This window comes from Excalfactoria chinensis, chromosome 5 (assembly GCF_039878825.1).
Source record: "Excalfactoria chinensis isolate bCotChi1 chromosome 5, bCotChi1.hap2, whole genome shotgun sequence".
NCBI lineage: Eukaryota > Metazoa > Chordata > Aves > Galliformes > Phasianidae > Excalfactoria > Excalfactoria chinensis.
Genome location: NC_092829.1, coordinates 35,462,624 through 35,485,469, shown reverse-complemented (window position 1 = coordinate 35,485,469; position 22,846 = coordinate 35,462,624). Strand labels below are relative to the sequence as shown.

Genomic DNA, 22,846 nt, shown 5'->3' with positions numbered 1-22,846 from the left:
CTCCCATAGCAAAGGTGTAATTTATTCTGGACAAAGTTTTCAGTCACCACAAACCGAGCAGGACTTGAGTTGCTGCTCTTTGCTGTCATGAAGTTACCTAGATCAATCTATGTCCTAGATGATAGGGGGGCAGTAGGCCCCTGGGACCCCAGCCCCCAGAAGATGGGAAGGGAAAAGGGGGAGGGAAATGGGAGCTGGACTCAAGAAACCAAATAGCAGCAGTAATGAACTAAGGAGGAAAACTGATTTTACTATGATATTGGAATGCAAGATAACACAATCACAGTAGCACAATATAATACAATGTAATTGAAATTGAGGCTAATAAATCAATTAAAATAAGAGAGAAAGAGAGGTTTCTGAAGACCGAGAAGCCTACTTTGAAGTTGAAGGCTCATGGCTTGGAAGCACACCCACACCCACTGCCAGGCAGTGAGAGAGAATGAGTGTCATTTCTGTGATATATTTTCCTTTCTGACCATGAGGTTCTCTGGGACGTGTAGTTCTTCACTGTGCACCTCATGATGTTGTGATGTAGAATACCAATAGCAAAAATTACAAAACCATGACATTTGTCTAGGTGGTGCACTTTGCTCAGGCTCTCTGACTCCAAAAGCAAATTGATAGGAACCAGCACTAATCTGTTTTCCTTCAGCTATGTGGAAACTGTGCCTGACTCACTGCTTATCGCTGGTGCTGGGAACTGGTGGTAGTTGTGATGCAGTTTTGTTCTGTGGTATTTAGCCTTCTGCAAAGTGTAAGTAAGTCCATTCGGGAAGGGAGAAAGATGTTTGAAACACACTTTTGTAGCTGCTGGGCTACAGAAGGAGGAAATCAGAAGCAGGGGACAAATCTGGATAGAAAGGTGACCAGTACTGCTTACAAAACTGCACTGATTAGAACCAGAGTGAAGGACGTATCAAGGAGAAGGAGAACATCATAGCCAGCATGTACTTTTTGGGAAGTCAAAGATATCTGGAATATTCTAACAATAATTATCTTCTTGTGTCGTTCCTCAAGCTCGAAGAAATGCTTCATGTAACAGATGTCCCGGTGCTGGACACCATGCAATGTAATCACCATCAGGACTTCGACTGTGGAGTGCTCTGTGAGTCTAATGGCTAAACACCATTTTTAGTTATGTCCAGAACAGCAACTGAGCAAGGGAGCTTCAGGGTCTAATCTGTGTGTTTGTGTGTAAAGTGGTACTTGAATGATTGCACCCAGCACCCTGCTTGGATCTAGCTAATAGTGCTTTAGAAACTTAAAAAATGTAAACATGACATAACATGAGCCTTGAGAGCTCAGTATTTATTTGATAAAAATGCTTCTCCTTAACTATAATAGTTCTATATACTAGGGAAGCAGATAAATGAAGAATGTATGAAGACTTCTTTTTTCATTCTTAAATTAACTACTCTTCCATTCCCTTATTTATAGCAAACAAACAAAAACGTAGCATAAGCTTATTTTCATAAGTTGTTGTGTGATTTTTACACCAATTTTGCTGTGTTTTAATCAGACATGCTCAATGCATGCAGTGAAAAGACAGATTAAGTATTGGCACCAGGACTTCCAACTGAGCTCTGGAAATACTGCTGTCCAACTGGCTCTGGCTCATTTATTCCTACAAATAAATGTGCTACAAATCTAAAATCTAATTGACTGTGTGTCTAATGCAGGTAAGACAAAGCAGACTTTCCACCTTTCTTCTTTTGTTTCTATAATCTGAAGCTTGCCTGTACCAGACAAACTGTTTTTCCTTTGTGGTAGAAAAAGAGTCTCTCACCAGATAGAAAAGTCATGGAATGGAAAAGACTTTCTCGAATAGTCCAGGGCCTGCATACTCAGTAATTTGGAGAAGTCTAAATCTGACCAGAAAATAAAAAGAATGCTTTAATACCAGAAAAATTAAACAAGTAAGGGTCTAAGCAATAGACACTTGTACATACTCATTTGTAGGGTACTTCTGATAATTGTTGAAATGATGTTTTGTATTAATTTATACTCCTGGTTGGAGGTTCTTGAATTAGCAATCTAATCTCAGAAATGCAGCAGTTTTTGTTATAAAAGGAACGTGAATGAACAGCAGGCTTTGTGCTCAGCTGGAAGTTTTATTACTTCTAAAAATTTTCTTACACATCTGAACACAGGAAAAGAAACGGTTCAGTTATGCTGTAAAATGAAATTCATGAAGGAAAAACGACGTCTTGGACAACTCAAATTCTTTTCGTTTTAATTAAAATCAGATCACATCAACGTAATTTAACTTCTTATAAATTTTATGTAACTTTTAATATCAGTTTAATTTAGACTGGTTGTTTTGAATTCAAATCAAAACGTTTTACTCTTGAAATGTCAGCTGGGGTCCTTTAATGTTTCTACTGAGTTTCCTAAATGAAGCTCCTTTGAAATAGCTTAAATATAAAAGTTGATGAAAATGTTTTTCATATGAAAACCATACCAAGCAAATCTCTGAACCAGCTCACCCAGGAGATATGGCTTAGTCTTGTACAGTTGATCTGAACATTAAGGTCATATCTAAAAGTTATGGGGAACAGAAACATAATGGGGGAGGGGAAATCCAGACTCAACTGTTTTCCATCAAGGGTAAATATTTGACTCTTTAAGAAGTGTTCTATAATGTGTTCAAGGTGGGGTTTTTTTGTCATCAAGATAATGATGAATTTTTGCCTCTTTTCATGTGAGTCCATGTACAAGCTAACAAAACTCAATTTGGTAATGACAGCAGAGTGATTTTCAGGAATGGGAGGCAATGCTTTCTCTGCCCTATCTATCTATCTATCTATCTATCTATCTATCTATCTATCTATCTATCTATCTATCTATCTATCTATCATCTCCTCCATGGTAGGAGGGGAGGCATGTAGCAGGCTTCAAGAGATTAGATAAACATGTGTGTATAGCCTTATAATGACATTTCATGTTTTCTACGTAACAGGTACCACAGAATCATAAACTAATTGAGGACACCATTCAGCCACCCCTCCTGAAGCAGGGTCAGTTAGAGAAGGTTGTCCAGGACCGAGTCATTGGGTTTTGAATATGCCCAAGAACAAACTCCACAGCCTCCTCTACCTGTCTCATCCTCCCACTGGGTACCATTGAGAAGAGCCTGGCTGCATCATCTTTGCATCTTCCCATCAGGTATTTATATGTAGCAATAAGATCTCTCTGAGCCTTGTCTTTCAGCATAACTGGTACCAGCTTTCTCAGTCTCTTTATGTGACAGATGTGTTTTACTTACAGATTTGAATTTGTTTGGAACCAAAGCTGGAATGAGAAATTGAGGCAGAATATGTTTAAAGAAACTGTTCCTACTGTGAGGACAGGGCCTCAAAAAGCTGTACAGGTACTTTTATAAACACACATTAAGTGTGAAGCTTATTCTGCAGAAAAAGAATGATGTAGAATATGTGTAAAGTTGTATGTAATAAATTGTTGATATAATCTGCAAAATTTTGAAACTGAGACAAAACCCCAGAAGAAGACTAGTAGGCTTAAATAATACAATATTGGTGCATTTCTATCTTAAAATCAATACTAACACTCTTGAAGTACGGAAACAGCTCACTTTGATGTTGAAGAATCTTCCTGCGAGGTAATAACATACAAGTGAAAGATAATCTCTGGCTAACAAGGGCCAGACAGGGCAAGTATGTTTTGCAATGCCAGAATATGCCCATATATTTGTATCAGAGAAATGTAGCATTAAACCTTGTGTGATACCTTGTGCTGACTCCATTCCACATGTTGCAGAAGCCTAAATAGCTTGTGGGTTCATTTATTTGCTGTCCTTCTCACACACATTTTTTTCTTTTGCATGCATGTGTGCCAGTATAATTCTGCTAGCTTAATTTGAGGCGTTCCTGATCTATGAGAATAAGGAGAGATTTTATTCTGACCTGAGGGTATTGACAAAATCATTGAAAATTCTGTAACAGGAACACATTATTCCCTCTAATAACTTATCCAAATTCAGTCACTGTGCTGTTAAAATTATGATGATTAAATTGTTAAGTTAAACTTGTGATATCACTAATACCTTGTGGTAAAGGTTATCATTAGTAGTATTATTTTCTTCCATTTGTAAAGGTCCATATCAATCATCAGCTACTAAGAATGAATATATCTGAGATGGTCTAAGCCTGGCTTTAATTTCAACTAATTTTTTCAGAAGGCAAGGTGCACACAGCGCCTGTCAAAGTTGTCAACAGGTGATTGTAAGCTTTAGGAGACACCCATAATCCAACCAGGCCATAATATGCAGTTGGATAATATCTAAATGCAATGCCCCAACCAAAATAGCCATTTGTAAGTGTAGGCAATTCACCCCCCAAAACCTGGTTTGGCCAGTTTACTTATTTTGGAATTTTTTAACCAAATTTGTCCTAGTGGACAGTGTGGTTCTGTAGTGTAAAACTCAGCAATGATACTGATAAATACAAGAGAAGGTAGACTGAAATTACCATTGGTGAGATTGAATCGACACCAAAGTTAGCATGGAATAGAGAAAAAATGACAGATCAGGAGTGTAGTTATGCGTCATGATGGCAGCTCTGCCAGAGTCTCATGTATAATCATTGCCTCCAGCCACAGCATTTATGACCTCAAGAGTGATGTCTTTAGTCTTCTCCTCTTTCCCTGCACTGATGCCTGCTTAATTGTTTTGTTTGTTTGTTTGTTTCTAGGTTGGTTGGTTTGTTTATTTTTTTCTAGTGACTAAGCATCTAATTTGAATCAACTGCGGGAGAAGAGAGGATTGAAGGTAAAACGGTGCTATTTATTATTCAGGTTGTCATTAATTGCTGTTTTCAGTTCAGAACATTTTAATGAAATATTCACACAATCAGGCCAGTTGTAATTCAATCAAAAACCCATCCAACTACCCTGAGGAATCCCATCAGGACTTCTTATGCGGCAAGAAAGAATTTTAATTAGAAATTTGAAATAAGCTTTCCCCCAGTTTTGCCTGGAACAAAATGAGCTGGTGCTTAGTGCCTCCATATGGAGAATTAAAGCCTCTGCAAAAATCAGCATTTAAAGAAACAACTGGAATTTAAGATTGTGACAAATGAGTTTCGCACTTTCTAGTAAGTCTCGGAAGAATCTGATTATTTTGCAAACTACCACTTCAGCTGTATCTGTTCATTCTTATACTAAAAAAATGATGAATTTGAGTTTAACTCACAGCTATCTTCAAAAATGTGGCTAATAAAAGTGAGGTAGAAAGTAATTTGAATGAAAAAAGCAACACCACTATTAAGGCTTTTAAAAATCAGTCACATAGTAGTTTGAAGACTTTTTGTTAGAAGCCTGCTTCAGCCCCAGCAGGGCAATAAGGACAGCAACAGGGCCAGTTCCCATCATTCAGAATCCACAATTCCTCAATCAGTCACTGCTTTCTGGGAAGGGGAATACAATTCAACTCTAACAAACTGGGGTGGGATGGTAGATAGGGGAAATTTAGCATTTATTTACTGCAGAGTAGTAAACAGGGCTTTCTACTCTTTTAGGTGCTGTGGCACCTGGAAGTTGTCAGAATGAAAACAATTCTGATACTTTTGCAGCATTTGGTGTATTTTGCAAATGTGAGTACAGCACAAAGGTTGAACCAATTTGCACACAGTAGAATCTAGAAACCCACTCCTAAACCACAGCAATGAAGCCGTCAAGTGCTACATGAGTAATGAGGTGTGTGGGCTTTGGGTGGTAAAGTAGATTTTAGTTTGGTGTTCTGGCTCTTCAGCTTAAATTGCTTCTACCCTTTTTATATCCATGACTTGCTTTCTTTCTGCTAATCTTACCACTAAAAACTCATTGCAAAGAAAATAGAGAAGAACACAGAAGTCACCTTAAATTATACTGGCTTAAAGACATTTGCAGACCACTGCTCAGCTCACCTGGTCATGTTTTTTTCCTAGCTTTGATGCCATGAAGTGCTTTGTTCCTGTCCCACCTGCTTATCACTTATTAAAAGCAAAATAGGATGCCACTGTGGAGAGTATCCCAGACCATTTGCTCATGGCCATGCAGTTCATTTGTCAGTGAGATACAGTACTTGAACCTTACAGTTTTAAGTGCCAGAATGAACAATTGCTCCAGACACTCCAGAAGGACAAGGGAAAGAGAAAATACAGAAATACATCAAAGAGGAATGAGAAGTACTATCTATCCAAAGTCCTCCATATATCTGGCTGTTGGCCATCCTGCTTATTAGAGTGGAAGCAGATATACAATTAAGTATTTCTAAGAGGGAGAAAGAGAGGAGGGAAAAATCAGAAAATCCCCTTTAGCCTCCCTTTTTCTTTTCCAGCTGGTAAACCTGCCTAAAGAAATCTGTACAGAACAGATGGAATCTTTAACTTATCTGCAGTGGCTCTGCGGGCTAGACTTGCACTATTTGCTAATGGTCTGTCCTAACCTGAAATACGCTGACATCCAGCCACAGCTCTAAGACAAGTAAGTGTCTTTAGTGTATAAAAATCAAACTTCCATTTTTAACATTTTACTTCTGCTGCTTGGGATCCTTAGTCCTCAACTTGGGTTAAGATGAGTTTGACTATATGCAGGGTGAGTACCAAAATACAGCTAAAGCCAGAGGTATTTCTGTAATCTGGTTCAGCATAAGAGCTTGATGGTAAGCTTTCCTTGTTTGGTTTGTTCTTTTTCCCCCCAGTACACTGTAAGCCATACTGGTACACATGTACTCGCTCAATAAAAGTTAGCAACAAGTTTTGTGCTGAAGCATGAGTTGCAGTCATGAGTCATCTTGCTTCTGTGTTCCAGAAGGTAAACTTGCTAGTATAGAAAGGGAGGAAGTGATTTAAATGCTGCGTGTTACATAAAACAAGGATCAGTTTGCTTTTTTTTTTTTTTTTTTTCTGACCAGGGATAAGAATTGTACAGTTTGGTTTTGCACAGAACAATATTGCATACAAAAGTTCATTTCTTATCAGGCAATTAATGTATTTGCATAGCAGCCATATGTATTAACAGAATAAACTTTCCTTCAGGGCTACTTGAATGAAAAGTCAAATTCTAAAGTAAGTTCTTTGGAGCATGATATCTCAAGAGTTGAAAAAAGAGTCCCTACCATCTTAGTTACTGTCTATCTCATAAGTTACTGCAAAATGTTTAGCAAATTGGGCTTAAATTGTTCTCCCCACATTTAAACTGTAGTTAAATTATAACATTCTTTATAATACTTTGAACTACAGTTGGTGCCCCAGTTCAGTATGCAGAGAAGACAAGCAGGTGGTAATCACTATTATACTCCAAAGATTGGTTTTAATTAACAAGTGCAAAGTGAGTTTAATGAAAAGGGGGAAGTTTGTTTAAACAAAAGCTATTAATTTAAAAGGGTTCAGTTATTATAATCCCAAAGGAGTTCTTAAATTTTTTTTAAAGGAATAATGAAGGGAAGAAGAACAAAATGTTGAGAGTTTAGACAAATCTCTTCAAAGTTAGCACCCAGAAGAAAAAATAAGTTGCGATCTCTGAAATAAAAGTTCTCTACCTGTTCTCCATCAAAACAGGGTCTCTTTTGCAGTTTTGTGTCCCATAACTTTCAGCTTCCTGCAGGGGCTCTCTAGATTATGTAGATTTAGTTATCACAGTCTATCAAAGTGGTCAGCCCATGACAATTATAATAGTGATTTTTAGGAAGAAAACCATCTCGAGAAACCCTGACTGAGGGAAATGAAATACTTAGACAAAACAATGAAAATCTACATCTAGCCAACTAAATCAAGAGTTTGTCTTTTTTCCATAATCTTTTCTGAAATCTGCAGTATAAAATGGTAACAAACACAAAATCCCTGTAACTACCGTAAGTTGTTCAATCAATAGTTTTTCCATCCTTAGACCTCAGTGGCTTTCCATTGTTACAAAAGGGATAGATTCAAAGTTCAGCCTGTAGATGCAGCTACAGCCTATAATGCTTATTTCTTCTCAGCAGTGATCTGGATCACTGCTTATCTTCAGATAATATAATGGAGCAAATGGGTTTTTTTACAGGCAGAGAAAAAGCAGTTTATCAGTGTATTAATTCTGGACTGGACACCAGTAGCCAGAACACTTTCTTAGGCTGAGTTTGAAATGTTCTCTTGTCTGCTTAAGAAACTTTGATCTACTCCCTAGTTTACAGTTCATACTTGCCTCATTAAATATAAAGCAACAATAGTGATATGACTAGAGATTATCATGCAGAGTTTCTTCGTTAGCTGGGAACAGCTGCATTGCAAGGAAAGAAAGTACAAAAGCAGGGCTGTATGCCTAGACCAATGTGCATCGTTTGTTCTCTGGAGAAAATAATTTCTTCTGCTACTTCCCATTGCTCAGCTTACCCAGCGTGTCTCAAGCCATGACTAATTACTGTTTCTACCTTTCAGTCATACCAAAGAGGCACAATTATATCAGACAAAACGTGTATCCTATTTCTGCATTATTGATAGAATATTACTTTTCCCCTTCTGTCTGAGCTCTTACCAGATCTATTTCTTCACTACACCTCGCTTCACTCACAGCTTTGCATCTGCATGCACATTTCTGGCTTACTAAAGTGGCTTCTGATGCTTTCCTATGACACTTGCAGAATACATTTATTATTTATGGTTCTATTATTTTCTTGCTACCTTCCCTATGCTTTTTTATTTCAACCTATCACCGGAATGGTAGCACCTTAGGCATCAAAACTTGGTCTTATCCATTTCTCTCAGAACCATGCTATTCAAGTGTGACTTGAGGAGATGTGGACAAAAGATTTATGAGAAGGGAAACACATATTTTTGTACTCTCTCTGAAGCAAAATGCAAAGTTTTTCTTTTTCCAAGTATATCTGTACTCTGTTATAACTATTTCTCTTTGCAAAACAGTGCACCTTAGCTTTCAAAGATATATGCAAGACTGGGATAGATTTTGTGTTTGGGAAAGTGGACAAAAACCAACACAGTGTAGTGCTTCTTGCAGTCTTCATGTTACTCTATTACGATGAATGACATTATGGCAATATGACATTAGGAGTAGAATATATAGATCAGAGGTAACAACCTATACATGTTGACTGCTTTGAACAACTCTCTGTGCTGTCTGGGTCATCAGTCTGGATTTGAAGTGGACAGATCTGAGATAGCTCACATAATAGAGAGGTATATAAAACCCTGTCATTGTATTTGAAAAGGAATTACTATTAATTAATTACTCTTTTCCTTTAGAATTCCAGACGTGCTCTCACTATTGTCTTCTAGTACTTATAGCTGAGAGAAAAGCCAATGAGGAACAAGAAGAAACAGGAGTTAAAAACCATTTTGTGATTCCAAAGAGCCACTGGCACTGTAAGAATTCTGCACTGACTTAATACTGGAAGGCTGATCTATAATGCATTTTAAAAATAATTAAATAAGAGAGCTTTATCTTGCCCTAGGTACAAAAAAGGATTGGAAACAAGGATCAGAAATGTAGTATGGAGATGCATCTTCATATGTAGTTTATCATTTTAGATTCAGCTCTTTTCTGTTGAATGTTCGTGAAGTCTTCATTTTTCTTCCAAATAATTATTTCAACAATGGCACTTAACGCCTTAAGTACTAAGAGACATTTCAATCTTAGGCAAAACCAGCTTTAATTAATGTTTCTACCTCCAAAGTTACCTTGTGCAATTGCAGATTTTTAAGCTGAATGTTTCATCTGTGCTAAGCTCTGAAGCATCCCTTGAATCCATGAGGCAACTATTTCAGGGATGATAGCTGCTTGACCTCCAGCTGTTGCTGTTCTTCAAGTTATAGCTGTTTTCAACCAGAATGGTATTAGCTGACCTCTAACCCCTGAAAGGAAATCAAGACAGAGAAAAGAAGCTAAGTAGACTTGTATCTTAAATGGAGGTATATCACTATACAAGTAATATTTTATATCTGTACCTTTTTCCCTTCAGGCATCTGATTATTAAACAGATACAAGCAAATTTGCTAGGCATGTAATGACACTATTTGGATCTTACACCATATTAGGAAGATGCATCCGCTGTGCTATGAGAAAGAGAATCAATTACGAAAGGAAATTAGAAGCTGACACAAAGGTCAGAGAGTAGGTGAACAAGGGAAGAGAAGTTCTGAAATTACATGGCTATTGCAATTAAGGTCTGATGGTTGTTCTTCTACGGGTCATGGGAGCTGTGGAAGTTTTGATAAATGATTTAACTTTTATAAGAAATCTATCAAGGATAGCAGTGGCAAAGAAAAGAGTTCTCCCTACAAAATCACTGACAAGAAAGGAGTTGGTTTCTTCTCATTGAATGTGGGTAATTCAACTGCCACCCTCAGCTTCAAAGTTTTCACTTCAGAAAAACTTGAAGTATGTGCCATGGCACTGGCTGAATCTATGTACTATCACATTCACCATAAGATTAAAAGTTTTGAATCTCAGCATGAGTAATTCCTCACTTAGGGTGCAAAAATTATGAACTAATACATCACACTAAATTTCATCCAGAACAGTTCAATGGAGGAAAAAAACCAAATCAAACCCCACTGAAATGTTAAGCACACATCGTACCCCGTGTCCCCACGATTCTGTGGAGGGCTTTGATTTGATCAGAGAGTGTTTCACAAAAAACTAATTTTGTTTTGTTTAGGAGTGGATCAAGCAATACCAAAAGTGAATACTGTTGTGCTAGTAAACAAAACACTGAGATGAAACAAACAAATGGGATAAAAGCTCCAATTAAAAACATCAGTATCCTTACACTACTGCAGTCTTAAAAGGATTCCTACTGCTACTGGGAGGAACTGGTCACTTTGCTGTACAAGGGACTATACTTTTCTGAAACTGAGCTGCATGACAGCAGGTAGGGAGAAAGATTGCAGTTAATGCTGATCGAAAACAAAAAGGTAAAAAATCCCACCCCCTTCCAAACCTTCTCCTTTCCCTTGTTGCTAAACTGAATAATCTGTACACCTCATAATAGCTGTACTCACTTCTGCAGAATTGATGTGTAAAAGCTCACCTCCTGAAGGCATCAGACAAACACTGATAGAGCAGAATCCAGGTCTGCATTCAGTAAAGTCCCTTTCCTAGTAAAAACAGAAAGCCTGTCCAGATAAAGCATAGAAGATATTGCAAGACAAACTACTAAGATCTTGGCTAAAATGGCAGAGAAGGCACAGAGAAAGGGGGAAAAATAAGTTCATTGAACTTTTGGACTTCTCCATAGGCTGAGACAACCTTAACGCAGTGATATTTTTCTAAGCATCCTTGAGACCTAGCATTTGAATTCTAGAATTTGGTTCATACCTCTGATCCTCAGTAAATGACTGACAGGCTTTTCTTTTCTTTTTGTATACTTGCATATAAATAGCATTCTCTACTGTGAAGTAGTAGACCTGAGCCAATTAAGCTTGAGTGCCTTAATTTATGGAAGCTTAGAGTACTGCTCATTCCTCTCATACCTTTCAGTGTTCTGGGTGAACACTAATAGGCACAGGAAGGCAGAGAGTACTCACCTTCATGAGGAGCTGCCATCTTGAATACCAGTGCACAGAAGAGCTGAAAAGCACTTCACAGCTCATTCAAAAGTTCAGCTGTCACATCCCTGGAGAGTTTTCCTGCTTATTCTTTCTCCTTGTTGTTTTTCTCCTTTGACAGAGTATATGAAATATCTTAAAGCCTCCTTTTTCTTTCCCCCTCAGTCTAGCATGTCTCTCCCTACAGCTCTTTCTCCCCAGGAAGATGGTAGTAGTTTGTTTGCAAAAGCCCTCAAACCACATCTGGGATGCGGGAGATTAAATATAACCTGTGCATGACAAAACCAAGGGCAGGAGGGGGCACTTGGTGTCAGTAGAGCCTGCAAAGTGCTTAAATAAGAATTCAAATGGAAAAAACAAGAAACAAACCTTCATATTCTTTCAGATTTGCTGAGACTTCTGGATGTATTATCAACCGTGAAGATCTCAGAGCAGGAGGTACAGCAGAGGTGGTGTCTGCTGTAGAAGTTAAATTGAGCTTCAGAGGACAGATGAAAATGTTAGCGAAAAGTCAAGTCAAGGTGGGATATTCTTCACAGGACAGCCTCAATCCAAAGAAAAGTTACAGGAGGAATTCAAAACCGTGAGAGGGATGGTTAGAAGGGTACTTATCCTGCACTCCAGCTGTCCCCACTGCAATGACAAGCTAGGGACAAGACAGAGGGACCAAAAAAAGGCACAGTTAGAAATATAACAACTACCTAGGTCAGAATTCCAGAAAGTTCACCCAGTAGTTTTCCTTCAGAGCTTAAGTAGAAGTTGAGTTCCTGCACAAAGTCTTGGTCCCATGTTTTGCTATTCATCTTGTCTGAAGCACCTCAGCCACTCAGTTTGTGAACAAAAAATTAAATGTAGCATTAACTCTATATCAGAAAACTGTGTTTCAATAGATAGCAAGCATTTTCTGCAGCTCCCTGGCATCTCCTTTGACATTATTCATCCAGTAGTTAAACTCATAGATCCTCCTACCTCCAAGAGTTAACTCTGATTATTAACACACAGCCAGAAGAAATGAGCATTTAAATGTAAAGCTTGTTATGATGGGCTCATATATGGACACACACAGTGTAAATAGTTCTGAGCGTTGGACCCCACCACCCTTCCTTCTCCCTTACTTGTGGTTAACTAGTGCTGAGGTGTGACCATCTTGTATCAAAGCTGAAAGCACTGATCATATGTACTTGGTACTGGCTAAATAATGTCAATTCATTTGCTGGGCCAGTATCAGAGTTATTTCTCATCCCCACAGACTACAGACCAGCACAATTCATCAGCTCTGTAGCTTCAATTAAGATTTATAGATAGTAATAACAACAGGGACAGGACGAGGGGAAAAGTATTCAAACTACGATATGGAAGCCTCTTAACCAAGCCTTAAATACACCTGTTCTCACATAAAAGCGTTTCATTTACTGAGAAAATGAATCCTTATATAACTGGCCCTAACTCCTAGTTCAACAAATGCTGCTCTTGGGTCCATAGTTACAGCACAGAAATGACTTTTTTCTTTCTTAATTCTGAACAAGTGGGAAGCCTGCTGACGTCTGTCCAAAGCACTTTGCTTACCAGGACTCAGCTTTCTTTGTTCTGTGACACTGGCTGTCCTCCAGTGTCAGAAGGGAGCAGATGGATATTATTCTGAAAAGCTGGAAATTTTAAATGAAGAAAAAGCCCGTGCACTTCAACGCGACTGCTGTACAGTAGCAGTAAAGTTTTCTGTCATACAAAATAAGACGAATATTTCTACTTTGAATGAAATAAATCAGAAAACACAAAAAAAAGCAGAAACTTTTTGTTCTCTGGTTAAAACCAAGATCATTGTACATTCAAGTATTCGTAATGTGGGATAGTTGCAGAACTGACAAGTGCAGATGAGACAACTGTAATATTGGATTAATTCTGTAACTCCAGATGAAGGAAACAATAAAAAGGATTCAATTATTCTCAATGGAGAAGGAGCCAGGAAAAATTAATGAATACTAGAAAACCATAATTTGTACATTTTGAAGTATTAATAGACATCACAAATTTGTGACACAAGACCTGTGCCTACTAAATGTTAAAAACTCATTCTGCATTAAAAACAAAGCAAACAAGAACATCTCAATAACCCAGACACGTCCAACCAACACAAAGACCCCTGTTCTTAGGACAGACATGTAGCATGTTGTGAAAAGCACAAGAGCAGATCAAGACACTGCAGTCATTTTCAAGCAGGTCGCTCCAAAAATAATGCCTTCTATTTATTTCCACAGAAACTACAACAAGCACAAAGAGAAAAAATAACCCAGATAGAGCAAAAGCTTGGCTACAAGATGCTATTTTTCAACATAGCCACTTCCTGAAATGCTGTGGATTTTCACCAGCAATGAATGAGAACCTGAATGCTGAGCTTATAAAGTAGATAACAACTCAAAAGGGATGAGATGTACAGCGTGACTCTTTTTAAGTGCATACAACTATTTCCCTGTAGAGGTCAAAAGCTGTAGGTGGCAACATACAAAACTACCACCAGTAGAACAGAATATTAAAAAAAAAACAACATAAAACCACAAAAAACCCAACAACCCAACAACAACACCCAGTAAATTTAAGCAGCTACTTGTGGAGCATATCAAAATAGTCGTTCTGATAATACTGATTGCACTTGTGTTACTTAGGCAAGATTAACAGAACTCCATGTTCTTTTAGTTGGAGCTGCTAATAAGGAACAGCAAAATGGATTTGGGTGTGTAGTGTATTATGCATAGCAGTCCTCTGCAATCTCATTTAGCAGGCATCTGAGTTTAAAAACTGGAGTGGTTTTATACTGCATGCCACAGGTGTTTCAATAGAAACTGTATCAGGTACTTGAGTGGTTGCTTGTAGCAGAGCAATTACAGGTGAACTCCCAGTGCTCTAAGAATCAGAAAAGCAACTATTAAAAGAGAATGAACACGATACGCAATTACTGACAACATCAACAACAAAAGACGTGGAAAAATCTAGAAACATTTCCAAACAAACCCACAGCAGGAAAGATATCACTCAATGCGACATGTCTCGATTTCCAAAATGCTGGAAGTTAAATGGTGGCATCTACTATACGCAGTACACTAAATAAAGATATGAAATTATTAATCAGAGTGAAAACCTGCACAAATTGAAAAAAATCCATGTAGTGCTACTGCTAAACACATGTAAACAGAAATTTAAGGCTGAATAAAAAAACATTTATTTATGAAATCTAGATCATTTCCCCCCCCATTTTTCACAGTTTATCCAATAATCTTAAATATCTGCCTAGTCTCAATAGAATGAACTTTGAATCCAAATTTCCTCATGCCACCAGTGTGTAATGTTTTGGGGGATGGCAAGATGTCTGCACAGGGTTTTTTGTTGTTTGCTGGTGGTTTTTTAAGGATTAAAGTATCTACAAAGTGTAAGAGACATTCTTTCATGTCAGTTAGACTTTGATTTTGAGGACAGACTTCTGAGATCTTCCTGCTGTCTGTCCGTTCTTATTGCCCCCTATCGAATTGATAGAGGCCTAACTTTGTAAATAGAAGGGATGGATACTCCTTGCTGTGAACTATTGGACAATTTTGCTGTAATACAACGTATGAAGTTTTCTTGTTTTCCTTCATAGCATAAAAAAGAAAATGCAAGTCATCAAGGAGTTGAAAAACTTCATCTGATGAAATTACAAACCTCTCTTCAAAATCTGAAATCAGCAAAATGAGGAAAGAACAAAGTAAGGAGACAGAGACAGTAATTACCAGATGAATAATAATTTAAATAGAATCAAGATTGCTTGAAGCAAACATGAATACATTGGTCACAACAGGTCCATTAGGGCAGATTCATTCATTATTAAAGTTAATGAATGCATGTTCTTTTCAGGAAAACCTGGGAGAAAAGCTCAATGCTGACAATGAAAAATTTGATATGGGAGTGAATGGAACTGAAGGGATAGGAGTAAAGTGAAACTGGTTTATGAGCATGAAGACAGCTATAGCTCAGACCCAGCATCTGGCCTAACTATAACCAGGCCCTTAGTCCCAGGGAAGTACAGTTGGTCCCAGACCTACTTAGCAATTGACACTCACCTGATTCACAATACCCAGCAGGACAGAAGTGCTTAATTTTCTAGTGAGCCATTCACCTCACAGGTATTTTAGGTGATTGATTCCTGTACAGAGCAGGCACGCAGGCTCTGTCCACCATTTCACCCTGGTGACTCATTCTGGAACATCCAGTTGTGTCATTTGGCACCATAAAACTCCTGCCTTGAATGGGAGGAAGAATTAAACTGAAACAGTCAATGAATTAGTGACAAAATAAGTCTCAGGGCACACAGGATTTCCAAAAAGTAGCTTTGCTGAAATTGTTTTCCCTTCTCCTCTCAGTACAGATTTTACTGTGAGTGCATAGAGACATACACACGAAGCATATGCAGGCAGCTTATACATACAGTGTTTATTTCAGGCCTTTTGGAACATGAAGTTAAGGGAAAGTAAAAACAGAAATTCCAGAAGTCTCAGATTACACAGTATCTTGTACTGTCTGTGCCTCAGTTTCACCATCAGGAAATTAAAAACCCATAACCTTTTATCAACCTTGCAGAACAGCAAATAAATCCATTAACAATTCCAAGGTGAATAGATTATATGTGCACAAAGACCTAACTTCAGATGTACTGTCCTTATGTGGTGACTGTTAGGCTTACTGATGTCAGCACAGAAAAAGGCCAGCACTGGCGTTTTCAGAGCAGATACAGCTAAGGGAAGTAAATCTAAATCAACACAGCTACTTGCTCTCACACACCGGAGTGATACTGGTGTACCACTGGTGTCACTATTGGGCAAAAAGTTTATTGAGTTGTTTTTTAATCTCCAATGTATTAATAGCAATATGACGTTCTTTGTTTTAAATTTGGTTTGGCTTTTTTTGTTTGCTTTACACAGGAGAAAAACCCAACACCAAGCAACCAATGGGTTTATCTCAGCTAGCTAAAACACCAGAATTGCTAATCCCCACACCTGCTTTAAAGTTTTAGAAAACAAATGTTTGGTGAAGCTATAAGGAAAGAAAAGAAAAACAAAGCCAAAAGGGCCACAAATCCTGTTCAGCCAGGTAGCTTTAGCTTTTAAGGGTCTAAATCTAGGGCAGTATGCCTTAGTAGCAGGTGAAATCCAAAGAAAAAGTTCAGCTTGAACATTGTAAAAAACAGCAGGAAAAGAAGCCTTATTTTACTTCTAAACTGAGTGCATTTCTTTGAGAAACAACAGACATGGAAACTTCAAAGCCTTCCTACTTCATTTTCAGAACACAGCCAAACTTTAAAGTCTCATTCAGAGACAAGAAAGGTACAGAGCAGCATAGGGTGGCAAAACACCCTGTTTTGTCTCCCATATGGCAACTGAATTGGCCTGCAATTTGCCAAGGGATGTTTTAAGGCAGTCCCACAACAGCCATAGCTGCTTCTATCTCCATTTGGGGAGAAAAATACATAAAAAGACTCCTTAGCTTATTTGCAAACCCTTTTACTTTTCTTCATTTTAATACAACACTTACATATTGCCCCAACTCCTTGGATCAGCATTCTTAAATCTAAACAAGATGTTGTGGTGTGCCCTGGTGGCCCCAACCAGCTGCTCACAGCTATGTCCTCTCCCTTGTGCCTTCCTAGATACTCACTGGGGGGAAGGGGCTGAGTGAGAGAGTCTTGACACTGTTAAAGCATTGGTCAGCACTAAGTGAAGCACTGGTGTGCAATCAGTACTGTTTGGGTCAAAAATCCAAAATAAAGCACCGTATTGACTGCTATGAAGAAAAATAGCCCAGAACAGATATCTTGTACCACCACCACTCTTGAGGAAGTAGGAAATGCAGAAACTTCAGCATAGTCTCAGCCAGGAGTCATACAGGCAGGTACGGAAGAAAATTTGCTAGGAAAACAGCATGCTAGAAATTGATCATGTATGGACTCCTGCAGAATGTAAGCTCAAGGGAAGGTGAAGATCTTTCTAACTTATTGCATCTTAATTCACCCTAATATAAACAAGGTTGCTTATAAGAGAAGCTCAAGGAAATAGACACTGAACAGGATAGGCTCTCCTGCTGATTATTTTCAACAGCAATGACTCTGGAGTATCATGGAGAAAAACTGTGTTCAGGCACATGGAGGCAAGTGCATGCTGGGCAGCAGATACAGAACAGAATAGGCCAGAAGACATGAAAGAATGGAAAAAAACAACTTACAACAAATATGTTATTTCTGTGTAACATCTGGTTTGGAAGAATAGAAATCAATCATTCCAATTCCCTTTCTGCAGTTCCCGGTTTTCTTTAATTCTATCAGTATCCTGCTTGATCTAATTGAAATTTCAAACCTGCAAAGACAACTGAATGCTACATCCAACAGGTTTTAGTGTTCATCGCTATCAGTGTCATAAAACAACTCTGATACTTTGCAGGGCCGTAGTATCTCCAGGTACAAATATTTGCATATGTTAAACCACAAAGGTGTTGTGCCAGCACTCAAGTATGTATTACTACAAGCTAAAGTAAGATTTACAAAGTTATGAGTTGTGGCACATATGACAGCTAAATACCGGTTAAAATATTCATTATACAAAGGTAAACCAAGCAAGCTGTCATTACAGTAATCTCAGAATATATATCCATCTCCGTGTGGAAAAGCATAACAGATCCTCACAAACATCTGCACAAGTCTCATCAAAGACAATATATACAAATTTCTTAATGACACTGCAAACTCTTTTCAGCTGTCTGAATGGCAGGGGCTGGAAGCTGCTGGTGTACACCTTTCTGGCTACATGACAGTCTGAGGCTGTAGGAAGATTGGTTCCTCAGAATCGGGGAGCTCTAAACACATCTGTCCTAAGCAAATACATTGCCTCGGTGAGGCTTTCTCAGAAGTTCTTGAGGGAACATAGTCAAGGTCTGGAAATTCAGCAGAGGTTTCTTCCACCCCCTCACACGCCTGTCAGGAAGATTCCATTTGGGCACTTTACCCACCTTGCCGTGGATCTTCAAGACCCAAAGAAGAAGGTTCTTGAAAAATCTGAAATAGAATCAGGGTTTGAATTATAAAACCCTCTGAGTAAAGATCCAGAAATATCTGCACACTGCCACACATCTCTGTAGCACTGCTGGAATGGTAAGAAAACCAGTGCTCAGAGGAGGAAAATATAAGCTCTCTCTTTAAAGCAGGTGATCTTCTGCTCTCAACAAGATAAGATAGGGATACAGGTTTTAAAAAACAAACAAACGCCCAGTAAATGTCACCATGATATTTACTGAAGAGTTGTGTAAATATTATTTATCGTGCCAAATGCACTTCCAAAGCAGATGCCTTCTATGATCTGGTTACTCAGCCACATCAAAAGAAGATAGTTACAGTTTCAACCTCCCAGGCAGCATTACCATTTACAGGTCTTCATAAGGCCAGTTCATCCCAACACCAGAAGAGCGACTCAGCTTGTTTATGATGCCCTTCAGCCTTAATTTGGCTATACAAATACATTTATCCATGACAAGGTTAGGAACTAGCCCTTGCATGAGATGTCCCAACCTACAGCTTCGGGCACAGACCTTTTAAATTGTTTGTCACCCTAGAATCTCATATCAGAGCCACGCAGGTTCACTCAGCCCCTGTGATTGCCATCTCTGCCACTAAGGCAATTCTCAGAGAGTTCAGGTTTCGGTTCAAGCCTCAGAAGTTTTGGTATCCAATGTAGAAACTTGCCAACACAACCTGAAACTTCAAAGAAATGTAATTTATCTGATAAAGATATGCCAGACAACCACCAGATTCATTTCAATGCAAGTGATTCTTGTAGACAAAACCCCTTATTTACATGTTCTATGTATTCTATTTGTATGCTCAGAGCTTAGGACTAAAACTGTCAGGCAGTGTAGCTCTTAGGACAGGGATTTGTGCAACTGGTATATTTTTTACAGGGCCCTGACAGATGCTAGGGAAAAGCACTTCTCAGCAGAAAATCCTATTACTTCAGGGAAATCTTCTGGGGAAACACTTGGAAAGGTACACAAGAACTACAACTTTCCTTCAGTAAAGCCTAAACAAAATACCATGATCTGAGCCAAACTGATGCTAAATGAAAGATCAGACAGCACTATCAATAACAGGAAGAAGCTCATTTGTACACAAGTTACTAAGGAACTTCAAGACATGTTTCATTCTCAAGATTCTGAATCAAACTGCACACCACTCAATAATCCTTTAATCTGAATAGAAGTCCTCATGGCTGGTGTCAGCATGAAGGCAGGCACCATTATATCTCTAGAGAGCACGAGTGCACAAGAAAGTTGTTGTTTTGTTGTCTTTACCACAGCAACAGAACTGCTTTGATGTACAATTTTGAGAGACAGTGGAGAAGCTGTCAGGCCTTGCCTGTTCTCCTTCCTGAGGGTGACCTCTGTGACTTATTGCCAAAGATCAGAGGGGTGTTTTTTTTTTGTCTCTTTTCCCTCTGCTCTCAACAATAGCAACCCCTGCACTGTACAACAAAGTCCCAATGCAGCAAAGTGTAGCATTATCTCACTAACTGTATGCAATGTGGGCTCCAAAGATTCTTTCAGTCTTAGGATCCTTTCAAGCTTTTTATTAGTTACTTTACAGATGCATCCTCTTTATCTTGATATTATTCCCTTCAGCTTTCTCTAGCCTGTTAGCTTAAGACTACAGTTTCCAAAACATATATTATATCCTGGCTCCAGACGCTTGACTCTGTTTGGAGTCCAAAACTACACAGCTGTGTAAGCTTCACATATCAGACTTCTCACTTGCACCAGGACTGAGCTGCTATTGCTGTTGTGGAGGACAAAAGGAAAGAAAAAGGGAATTAATGTTATTTTTACAGGGAGTTCGGCAGAGTTCTGTTTTTAAAAGTTTGCTGATGTTTCTTTTTGTTATTGTTCTTGTTTTCTTGTTTGGCTTTTGTGGGTTTGGGTTGTTTTTTTTTGGGGGGGTGTTGTTTTTGTTGTTTGTTTTTTGTGGTGGTGGGGTTTCAGATATGCAGAGGTATTAAGTATCAATTAGCAATCTCAATTAGCAGAGAACAGACTATTAACAGACTATTAGGATGGATGCACGCCTGAGCCTGCAACTGCAACTATGAGGCAGCTGAAGAACTAGGTGGGATCAAGGCTAAAAAATGGCTTTGTCTTTTGGATATAAATGGCAAGATAAAAGAATTTGGAGGATGTTTAAAGCAGCCACAGAAATCCTGTAGATCTACTGCTAGCTGCTTTCACAAAACACTGATTTGAATACTTTTGCTAGGGCTGAACACATTCCCCTCAGCATGCCACAGGCTAAGGCTAAGATCAGCTACAACAAAAGCAGGTTGAGTAGAGATACAAATACACTACCCAGCATAAAGATTTGTAACAAGAAGCTTTACTAAAGAAAGATCGTCTATTACAAAGTATCTCTTCATTCAACAGGTTAAGAAAATACCAGAACAGTCCAGTTCACTCATGCTTTCAGAGAGCGGATAAAATGAAAGCATTATATGCTTTTATCAAAGTAATCCAGACATGGTAGCAATGCTGATACTCCTCACTGCACTGTTTCCAAAGTGGATCAACTATGAATACAACAAAGTCATCCAGAACTAAGCAATTCTCCACAGGAACTTTCAGATAGGATCAGGTCTATCAGCTGTAGGTAACCAGATGTGGTCTGAAGCAGCAGATTCCCAGCAGCGGTTAAGAGAAAAATACCAGTATTTGTCACAAATAAAAATATTGTTTGTCTTACAAGATGCCTACCTTCAGTACTGGGGATGCCTTCAAGCTCTTCCTGAACTTCACTGACTTAATAAGCTAATGATAATTAAGAATTATGATAAATGGTTTCTGTTCAGTCACATCAATGACAATAACCAAAGATGGAGAAGAGGTAATTAAACAAAGAAGAAAAATGTTCCATTTACCTAGCAAGATGAAGGTAATGGCCTGCAAATGAGGTAATGACCTTAATTGTGCCAGGGGAAATTCAGGTTAGATATTAGGAAAGAAATTCTTAGAAGCATCAGAACAGGCTGTCCATGGAGGCAGTAAAGTCACCATCCCTGGAGTTGTTCAGGAAACACGTGAATGTGGCACTGAAGGATGTGGTCAGTGGGCACAGTGGGGATGGGCTGATGGTTGGACTAGATGGTCATGGTGCTCTTTGCCAACCTTGGTGATTCAATGACTCTAAGTGTTCTACTGGTAAGATTTCAGCACTATTGAGCACAGGTCTGATCTTCTGGATGAAACACTTGAGCTTTATTCTCAGCCTATCACTATAACTTTCATGTTTCTGGATGGCAGAAACATTGCTGAGAAGTCTTACACATCTATCAGAGAAAATGTTAACCTTTATATTATCTGAATCCAGTTAGGCTTGAAATCTGAGAAAGACCACAAATGAGGCAGAAAGACAACTTTTAAACTGTCCTTCATATTTCCCTATAACCATTTTCAAAACTGAAATCTTATTCCTCTTGACACTGATCGTGACACAATAATAAAGCAATATCTTTCTCTAGCAGTTTATTGCTCTCTCACTAATGAGTCTGACAGCAGCAAAGCTTCAACAGTGCCTGACCACATTCAAAAACTATACCAAACCTTGAACTAATAATCAACTGTTTCATTTAATGAGGTTCAATACAAATTAGACACCTCAACTTTCATAAAATATTTTATGGAAGTCCTTTTCCTCTGCCACCTCTCAGTACATAATCACTTAGGAGTAGACACCAGAAGGTTTTACCAGGAATAAAGTATTACAAGAATTCTTGTAAATTCTTGATGAAGAATTGAGAACCAGAGCGTACCTCCTGCGTGGCCTGTCAACACATACCCAGAAACCTACGTAGGAAGCAGCTGACAGGAGGCATTGCTTTGTACATGAAAGATTCATTAAAATTACTGGGCTTCCTAGTCAAACATTGCTTTCTATCACAGTAAAATGCTTTTGAAAACATGGGAAGCAGATACTGGATATATCTTACATAATTATACTGACCATCAGATACTTTTATTAAATTTTATTAAATTTATTTTCTACTAAATGAACTCTACCAAAAAATCTTAGGTGTTTTTAAAACAGCTGAAATAGATTAAGTTAAATTTCTCCTCATATTGATTTCAATGCTGATAAGGATGTAGTCAGCTTACATGAAAGATCTGAAGAGAATAAAGCCAACCTTCACAAAGATACTTGACTACATGCAACTTTATTATAGGTAAGGTTGAGTTTAGCTAATATCTGAGCCTTCCTG

The 22,846-nt window shown here is 38.4% G+C and overlaps 1 long non-coding RNA gene across 1 annotated transcript; it reads left to right on the top strand.

Moving 5' to 3' along the window:
* The first annotated feature begins 1,019 nt into the window (after window positions 1–1,019).
* LOC140252379 (uncharacterized) lies at window positions 1,020–3,363 on the top strand. The gene is made up of 3 exons (XR_011903641.1): window positions 1,020–1,108; window positions 2,963–3,168; window positions 3,271–3,363. It is a non-coding gene; the product is annotated as an uncharacterized lncRNA (long non-coding RNA).
* Window positions 3,364–22,846: the final 19,483 nt, after the last annotated feature.